This window comes from Amblyomma maculatum, chromosome 8 (genome assembly GCF_055883805.1).
Source record: "Amblyomma maculatum isolate TAMU_Amacu chromosome 8, ASM5588380v1, whole genome shotgun sequence".
In the NCBI taxonomy this organism is placed as follows: domain Eukaryota; kingdom Metazoa; phylum Arthropoda; class Arachnida; order Ixodida; family Ixodidae; genus Amblyomma; species Amblyomma maculatum.
The window spans coordinates 53,701,695-53,711,108 of NC_139351.1; positions in this window are offsets into that span (position 1 = coordinate 53,701,695).

A 9,414-nucleotide genomic window follows, 5' to 3' on the forward strand; every position below is an offset into this window, starting at 1 on the left:
CCATAATGTTTTCATACCGCAACAACTCAGCAACAGGCATGGTCTGATAATGCTACACGGCATAACGTGCATGGCATGAACTGCGCTGCATTTAATGTTGTCTGCTATCGATGGCGCTGGGGATTCTGGTACGATTGTGTGAAATAAACGGTATATATTGCCAAAGTGTTTGAACGGGGAGCTTATGCTCAGGATTGTCACAACAGTAAATGTTCCGCCTCGGTTACATTAGTAACAGTGCCTTTTGGGGATTCAACTGACGGATAGGAGGCGGACACTATCCGCAATGTAAGCAAAGATAGCACACGCAAAAAGCACAAAAGGGCTGTGAGCAGCATGAGCCCATCTGTGCCTCCGCTCACTGTGTCTTTTGTTGCAAGCTTTTAAGGAAGTCATGATGGCAATATCACATTGTCGCCTAGTAAGTGTCGTTAGGTATATATATCTCAGTTCGTTTTATCTTACACGCGCGCATATAAGCCAGCATCCCCCTCAAAAACATGCAAATTAAAGCACAAGATCAAAAACAGGAATATCTCTCAGTTGTTGCGGTAAACTTCCTTCAAATTTCCAGGACCTTTTTGTTAGTATAGAGCATATAGCATTACTCAAGTTTCCGATATAGTCATATGTACGATTTCAATAGTTTTTCTGTATTTATTTTTATAGTTTTACAACGTTCTTGATTGCTGTTAATAAGTCAGCGTAGGTGCTCGTTGCTTCCTCATTGGTGCCTACCGCTACGATGAATATTAACGCAAACTGAGTTCATTTTGATGAAGGTTAAGATGCTCTGCCTAACGTTTTGCACTGAAGCTGAGCTAACTACCCTGCGCGCTACAGTGAATTCAAGAACATCCACATGACTGGACCTGTTCAGGTTCAAAATCAGCCGCTCAACGCCTGCAAGCTGCTCTATGCCGCAGGTCATAGGAACAGCTTGTTCAAAAAATCCGACCGCTGCACCATGGCAACATTTCGAAAAATTACGATATTTTTCATCGCCTACCAGGACCCTACTTTATCAGTGCAAACAACCAGGTGGAGGAGACGGCCCGTTCTTCCCATGGTGCTGAAGTACCAATCACAATCATTATATCGAGTGCTGATGCTGCGTTTGCGCTTCGGTGTTTGGCTTTGGAGCTCGCACTTCAGCACGGAACATGGCATAGTTTTGAAACCTCTGCCTTAGGGAACTGGATCCTGAAGTGCACCTTCGACTTCCGCACAAGATAGTGCATAGAGAATTAACGTTGCTGTGACGTTTATGTCACCACGTGCCTTTCAAAAACAAATATGATTTGCGGACTAAAATGGCTGACCATCCTGCCTGTAAAAATTGTGGCTGTGAAGAAACAACCGAACATATCCTGTGTGAATGAGCTGGAATGTTTAGTAAAAGGCATAAGTTGCGCGCCGGACTGCCTTCATCGACGTCCTTTAACGGCAGATAAGACCCCTGCTCCGGGACCACATCAGAAGACTGCCTTCAAGTCAAGCAATGCACTGTTTAGTTACCTGGCAGCCACGTGCTTGAGAGAAAAAAAAAAAACGACTGCGCTCCTCGTCCCTTTTCTCTTCCCCTCTTTAATCCTGTCATTGCTGTTTTCCTTGTGCAGGGTAGCCAATCGGAAGGAATTTGGTTAACATCCCTGCCTTCCCTCCTCCTCTATATCTGCCTATCTAACGCAAGGCAAACGATTCTTTTGGTTTCCATACTACCTTTTTTTCTCAGATAGGTAATATCGCAGAATGTAAATAACTTATCAAATACTGCCAATTCAAAACATATTTTGCACGGTTTCTTCATCGATATCCAAGATAAAGTATTTTAACTTAATTCGTTCAATACTATTGGTCATGCAGAGGGTCAGTAAGCCTACTGTCAAGCCGATCATATCCAGTCTCATACATAGAATGTTCTGTACAGTACATCGTAATTCACTGGAACTTCATTTTGCTCGAGAATAAGCTGTACATTATACCTTTATTATTTTCACCTTGCCGACTTAGCTCCCATTCCTTGCGGCTCAGCGAGCGAAAGCATAATGCCATTATGCCATCGAGCTAAAAGTTACAGCCTGATCAGAAATCCTCGACTTTAAACATCATAAACTCCTTGCGATAAGAAAAGTGTTGTAATTTCAAGCGTGCGAAATTGACCTTACACTCCTGAATTTGTCACGACAACTGGACTCAATTAATCAATCAATCAATAAATGTGCGTTTCGCTCTTCCATTTTGTCTGTGCCGGCAGTGGTAATTACATTAAACGTGTGGTAGGTTTCCACTATTTAATTCGTGTACCTTAAATGAGTAAAGGAATGTGTAAATATGGCGCTGACAGCAGTCCACAGTGATGATGTGGAGATATGGAACGCAGTAATACAAAAGTAAACATCAGGGGCAAAAGGTAGTTTTTACCTACAGTAAAATTCAAACTTCTAAAACAAGTGTGGGAATGTAAAAACATTTTCTTAGAAAAATATTTCTTGACTGAAATGCCAAACGATTTGTGTGAACGAAAAAAATTAGCGCTTCTATTCATTTCCAATTGATGCTTCTCTGCTTAAGCGATGCTTAAAATGCAACTGCATTGACCACTTTTCGTCTTCACTCCTAGAATACAGTGAAGGGAGAAAAACTAAGCGGTAGCAATGTGCAATATGCATTATATTAAAACAGGGCTAGGAAAGCGGGCAGATAGAATGTGAGTTTTGTCTTTCATCTCTCCGCGTTTCTAGCGCTGCTGTAGCATAAGCGGAAGCCTTTGCGGCTGCTTTAACTCGGGGTGTAGTTTAAAGTATCTGGCGTTAATAACAAATATCTGCGTGCTCCAAGTAAAGAAGCATTGGAATGTGCTATTGCATGAGCGAGATAAGTCAGATAACAAATAGGCACCGATATTTGTTGGCTTTTGAAGAAGTGATGCAGAAGTTTCTTTGATCCACCTCCAACTAAATCATGTCCCAAAGATCTCTCCCAGAGCAACACGGCCTATTGTAACGCTATCTCTACCCAGCCACGCCTTCTGTAGAGCAGGACTAAGATTATAGGTTTCGTTTAGCGAGTCCTATTGTGCGAAGTGATATTTGTTCCTTCCTGTGCTTTCGGGACAGAACAATGCCGAAGGTTGCCAGAACAGTCCTTTCACAAAGAATGGCGTCTTTCTTCTATTCGAGATATTAGAGACGGGCCTTTTATGTTGACTTCTGCAGAACATTGTGTACATGATTTGATCGAGCTTCTTCAGAGTTCTTCAGTTACTTCAGTTCATCAGCTATATAGCTCCAATTTTTATCCTGTATTCTTTTGTACATTTCAGTGCTCTATTGCAGGTTCCTTTTTACACTTCATAGAAGTAGGAAATATGAATTCTGGGCATTAATATTGGCTGTTATTTTTTGGTATAATGACAGGGCCACAGAAAGATTGGTTTACACAACAGTGGTTCATTCTGACAATCCCCCAGCTCATTATTTAACAAACGGATATGCATGCACAACTACTCTGAAATAATAAACAACCATGAAAAAATATATTTAGTTTTTTAGAGCCTGCTATGGCTGTGGTCCCCATTTTTTGGCAGGCCTGAAATGGAGGTGTTGATGCTTGTGATAAAACGTGTGAGTATAAAATGTACAATATTGGTAAGTTGAAAAGACTCAGGAGGCCAGGAGCCATTCGCATCTTACTAAACGCTGTATGATATTTATTACTATATAATAGGTTATTTCGCTATTTATTAGTGCTAAGGAGACTTCTTTCTAGCAAAAACGCGAACATAAGATTGAATGGAACTGAAAATGCTGAATAGATTTCAATATGGAGGTAAACTTCACAGTGTTGTTTAATGTTATGATGTTTCAAATATGGAAAAAATCAGAAAGACATTATTTGTTGGCTCATATGGTGCGTATTATTCTAACGCACAACCGTGTTTCCAGAGTAATTCATTCCAAAATAAGAGTACTCTCATTATATATTATGTGTGTGGTGGAATTACAATATTTTGAAAAAGGCTTCGACCCCTTTTGTTTAGAAACAATTCTTGCCCAGATATTATGTTAAGGCAAATCCTGAAAGAGAGGCTCCAAGAAAACAAAACGAGATTGTTCTATTCATAATTCACTACAAATGGGCCCCCTCAATATATGTTTAGTAGCGCGGCGGCAATACAGTTCAGTTCAGTTCAGTCGTTCAGTCGTGTCCGACTCTTCGTGACCCTATTGACCATGTCACGCCACGCTTTCCGGTCTCTCACTATCTTCCTAACATCACATAATTTCATCTGCAGTGCCTCGAGGATGCCATCTAACCATCACGTTCGCTGCCTACCCCTTCTCCGGCGACCCTCAACCTTTCCCAACATCAAATCTTTCTCCAGAGACTCCTCTCTTCTCATCAGATGACCAAAGTAGCTGAGCTTTAACTTTAGAATTTGACCCTCCAATAAGCAGTCAGGGTTTATGGTCGACAATATTGACTGATTTGATCTTCTGGCAGTGCAAGGAACTCTCAAGAGTCTTCGCCAGCACCACAATTCAAACGCGTCAATTCTTCGGCGGTCAGCCTTTTTCACAGTCCAAGTCTCGCATCCATACATCACAACTGGAAAGACCATAGCACGAGTTATACGGCAATACAGTAAAGCAAAGCTATTCAATCCGTCAAGAAAATGGAAGCATTAAAGAAATTTTGGTGTCTTAATTCACGTGCAAATTCGACATTCAGTAGCCTTATCCCCTCATGAGAACGCTTGCATGAAGGTCTGCCCCTTTATGCTTGTCAGTGGCATATAAAAATCCGAATCATTTAAATCCTTATAGAGAGGGCAAATTAAGATGTTGCCCATACACTAATTCTCAACCTTAGTTTCTTTGACATCGGTGCTCATTAAATAGTAACATATATATTAATTTTTGACCAGCAGGTATTAAAAATATCGATCACGAACAGATATGATACGTAATGAAAACTTGCGCTTTCAAATTCCCCTGTAGTATGCCGAATCATATTTAAGACGATTTATTGTCTGGCTGTGACAGTGATGAATTGCGTTAAGCAGAGAATTTGTTCACACTCCTTTACCGTCCCTCCTCTCTGCTTAGGCCTTCTATAAACAATTTTGCTGACATATGCTCGTACGGAAAAATATTCCGTATTAAAAACATCAAGTAGGAAGAACAGACACGAAACCAAAGAACCTTATTCCCCCTCTCCCCTCCCACCACACACGCACATAATTCCTGCATTTTTAAGAAGTGAGGTCTTTGGGAGTATATAAGATAATCTAGGTCGCCTTAACCGATGCGAGCTCCTTATAGGGTGCTTTGCGTCCGATATCTTTGCCGTAAAGAGGGGCAAATCATATAATAAAAGCACGTAGAATTGCACCTTTTTCAAGACTTTCAAATTATTCCTCCCTGCGTATGGACTCCGCCAATGTTTAGAAACAATCGCGCGGTATGCACCTGTGCCGTGTGCACAGGTTTTAGATTCATAGAACACATGGGGACATTGACGCCCTCCCTCAGAGTCAGAGGCCGTCTTCGTGCCGACATGTGGCAATTTCTTTTCTTGAAATTTCTAGTATCGCAATTTCAAGCAACGTCTTCTCTGAAATTTTGCGGTTATTGTACATTTTTTGGTTACCATATCGTTTCTCTTATTTGATGGCTAGGCGTTTAGATTACAGCGGCCGCAGCAGACAAACATTCCTTCGATCGGTATGCTTGATCTGCTCTAGTCATATAAATAACTTGAAGGTGTACGGATTTAAAAAAAATATTGGATACTCTATCTTTCGCAAGTGGTCACATAACTACTGTAAAGTAGATGAGAGATGTTCTTGGAAAGCAATTTTCTGCAAGCAAGCAAAGTTTCAAATGCGGGCACATGTACGGCCCGTATACCATGGTCGAAATGAAGAACTGCAGGGGAAAAATCGCTGTTCTTCAGAAAAAGTGCAGTTTATTCCTATTTGTATAGATTGGTGGTAAAAATGATATTAAAACAGATAGTTACATGGAGGTTGCTTTGGGGTGAGGCTCAGTGCCCTTCCCTTCACAAACACCTGGTGGAGTCCCTAGTTGTGGACCTCATTGGCTTCGCTGCCGCCATTGCTCGTTTGCCCAACGCCTTTAACGCTTCAGGTCAGAGCAGGCGAGTAGGGTCGCCTGCCAGTTCTCCCGGGTTTGGTTTATGTTGGGTCTAAGGGAAGAGTTGGAAGGGCACGCCCACACCGTGATAAAGAGGTCCGAGGATACTTTCTGGCAGTGCGGGCATTCACCGGTGAAGGCAACGTCAAAGCGTTTAAGCGACGCCAAGAACATTTTGGTGTTCGTAAGGAGGCGGAGAAACACGCGCCTTCTTCCGCTGTCGTTACTCCTTTACACGGAGGGGGGGGGGGGGAAGGGTAAGTGTTTGTTTTGATACAGTTATTTGCACAAAAGTGTAAGCCGATGTGAATTCCTCTTCTGAGGAGGAGTGGGACATATGGAGATTCCGCGCACTTATTATGATCTTTGTTCGAATGCATACCACAAATTTAAAGACCAAGCAAGATCCGTTATATAAAGCAGCCCAATTGTTTCTTTCTCTAATTGGCTTTATTACTTATGGAAATTTCTTGAGGTATGTCTACCTGGTGTATACTCTCTCTCCGCCATTTGAGCTATGCGCTCTAAAATTTACCCGGAAGAGAGATTATATGTCTTAGTGCAGGAGGCACGAAACAATTCTCTCCCATTTAAAAGGCTGTAAGATACGCTGATAGAAAGCCTATGCTAAGAAAGTTCAAAAGCCTGCTGCCCGAAGAAGTGTCGCAATGGTGCCTTAAGCTCCAATACAACGCGCCATCTCTCGGCGAATGGCCTAAATATTCACAACTTGTGTAGCAATCTGATTCCACAGCCAAGTGGAATCATGACTGTCCTGCATTTTCGCATTGTAGGGCAAAACGGGGATACAATAGAGATAACTAAGAACTTTACCGATGAGCTTACAGGTGCATGAGTATGGGATGTTTCATTCAGCACTGCAATCTCTTACAATGCGAGCAGCCGACTGCGGTAAGATAGCAAGCTGATATAGAACTGATTTTATGTCCACTATGTCAATTAAACACCTGAGCCTAGACGTCTAGAGACCGAGGATCTTTGTTTCGGCTACATACTTTAATGTGCATTGCTGTAGGGTTTGACTATACTGTTAGCCTTCTTATAGGAGGACGACCAGTATTAGTGTGTGATTTGCTGTATTCTGACGCAAGCCCCTCTAGAATCTGCAGCTGCGGCTACCCCAGCTGACGGTTTGAGGCAGAACGTTCCGCTGAAATGTCGTGTGATTTCCTAGCATATATCTTTTTAGAAATTTAAGGAATAAAGACAGCTCAAGGGAGGCAACTTTTCTTTGAGTACTGGAGAGTACTGCTTAATAATACGAAACTGTATGTATGTATATGCTGCGAAACAGAGCTTTAAAACCATATGAACTATCTCCAATACAAAGAGAGAATGTGTGCTGAAATTGTAGCCTGGATAAAAGAAACGTAATCTGAAAGACTGTTCTTAGATAAATTCTCTAGAAATGGAATGTAGTTCTATCATCTTAAGACATAGCTCCGTTGCAGGTCTGTCAGCTTGACGTATATAAAATAAATATTTCAGCCGAGAAATAGAGTGGTATCGTGTTGGGGCACGCCTTTGCTATGCTTGTTAGTCTGACATATCTGCGCCGTAACCAGCACCAAACAAGATGTCTCCCACAATGTCGTATACCACTTCTTTCATTAAGGCGGCAGTTGGATGTCTGTTGCTGCCTGCCGTTATTATTGATATCCGTTATATCCTCACAGTTTATGTGTTGTGACAGAAGACTGGTCAGCTCACCTCGACGGCAGCAATAATTACGGTTTCATGCCGTGGCGTTTTTGTTTCGTTGAGCGCAGGGTATGCCTGTGCCTAGAATAGTTCCAGGGCTACTGTTTGGCTACATCTTTGCAAAACAAAAACAGAATTCCATGTCATTTCTGATACCAAAGGCGCGGAATCTTTTCCGGACACGCTTCGATACAAGCGGGATGCAAGACACACATGTGCTGCGGGACTTGAGTGTAGGAAAAACACCTCAAATGATCAAAATCACCGCAGCCTTCCTATACTGCGCTTTTTGCAGTCAATCCCCTTTCTGGATGGTAGGCATAGTGTACAGAATACAATTCATGCCTTTGAGTTGCACCAAAATATTTATTCAATATGCGTCTCCGCTGAACATCATAACAAGATGTTTGTCTTGTAACATATGACATGTTTATGTTTCAACATAAATGTGATTTGAACCTGATCAATGTATTTCTGATCCCATGTTGGGTAATAGGTGCCTTATGGTACCGATAAGAAAAGAACATGTTGCCGACGACCTCGTCACAACGTCAAGGGCTGAAATGCATTGCACTAGCGCCGTCTTTATCAATCTGGAGGCGGCACCTGCAGGGGAATGCAAGATAAACGAAAACCCGCACGAAAATGGCAGACGTTTAGTGTGCATGCGCATTCTCCCATGGCGGTGCACCAGAGGGGTATACCATCTGTCATTGTCTGCAGCCTTGTACTTTTCGCTTCTTTTTTTGCGTTTGCTCTTTAAATGTTCGAAAAAAGCTTAATTTTATATGCAGTTTTTACTCCATCTTGCCATTTTAACTCGTACTTCGCTTTACCTAGCTTACTGTCTTGATTGCCTTTCTCAAGATCACATACACTGAACCTTTGAAGTTTCGCACTTGTGGTATTTTATTAATGGATGTTACCTTAAACGCCAAGTAGGCATAAACATAGCTGTCAGTTAATATGCTCGTCTTTTAGAGTTCCGTGGTTAACGACTGCGCATTCGAAACGCCGTAACACATATTCTGCAATGCCACAAGTGCAAAAGCACTTTAGACAAGTTTACAAGTGTAAAGTGGGCTGGTACTTTAGATACCAAAATTAGATGGACTGTCCATAGGGTTAAAAGACATGGTGCTTAAAACAAATTATTAGGGCACTGTGTAACTATTCATCCATGGAAGAACAGAAAAGCAAAGTAGAAATCAATGCCACACTGTTCTAATATCTGGATAGCCATAGCGCAATTTCATACGGGTAGCTGCCTGAGCTACAACAGGGCAGATTTCCTGGTGTAACACTTTCTCATCTTGTGATCGCCGTCGCGAAATACTCAACAGGTACTGCATTTAGGGCAGCTGGACAGAGATAAAAGCGAAACATAAGCTTTGTTGTCTCTTGTACGTCAAACGGTACTCTGGGCAAACTATAGTGCGTTCGAAGACTCACTAAACTTCTGTCACAAAAGTTCGCTTCTCTCACAATCTCTTTCCCAGGAAAAATAACAGCAAGCTCGGTTATATGTCAA